This window comes from Merops nubicus, unplaced genomic scaffold (assembly GCF_000691845.1).
Source record: "Merops nubicus isolate BGI_N331 unplaced genomic scaffold, ASM69184v1 scaffold44149, whole genome shotgun sequence".
NCBI lineage: Eukaryota > Metazoa > Chordata > Aves > Coraciiformes > Meropidae > Merops > Merops nubicus.
The window spans coordinates 5,591-6,157 of NW_008633879.1; positions in this window are offsets into that span (position 1 = coordinate 5,591).

Genomic DNA, 567 nt, shown 5'->3' on the forward strand with positions numbered 1-567 from the left:
TGAGCTCCACGGGGAGCCTAGGGTGCCAGGGGTCACCTCGGTAGGGGACTAGGGTGTGAGGCAGGGCCAGGGCTCCCCACTTCCCCCATGGATTCCCATGTTAAGGCTGCCTGGGAAAGCATCTGACTGCACAGAAGAGCCTGAAAGCTCCGACCAGCATGGCACAGCTTGGCACTGCACAGCACCACTTGGTACAGCACGACACAGCCTGGTACGGCACGGCTCGGTAGCACGGCACAACCCAAAACAGCACAACACAACTTGGTCTGGCCCAGCCCCATCCAGCCCGGCCCAGCTCAGCAGGGCTCACACCAAGGGGGTCAGCACAGCCCACGCAGGTCAGGTTCCCTGGCTACTGCCCCTCGCGTGACACGAGTTTGCAAGACCTCAGCATCGCCTCTGCCTCACCCCCCGGCCCCACCGAGCTCACTCACGGGGAGCAGGGGCTGTGACAGAGGTGCCCACATGCCGGCACCACCACAGGAGCCAGAGCCGGGCCTCACGCACACTCCACCCTGCTGGGCACAGACTCCCGAGACACCCCTTGAGCTCCGCGGTGACACCCAC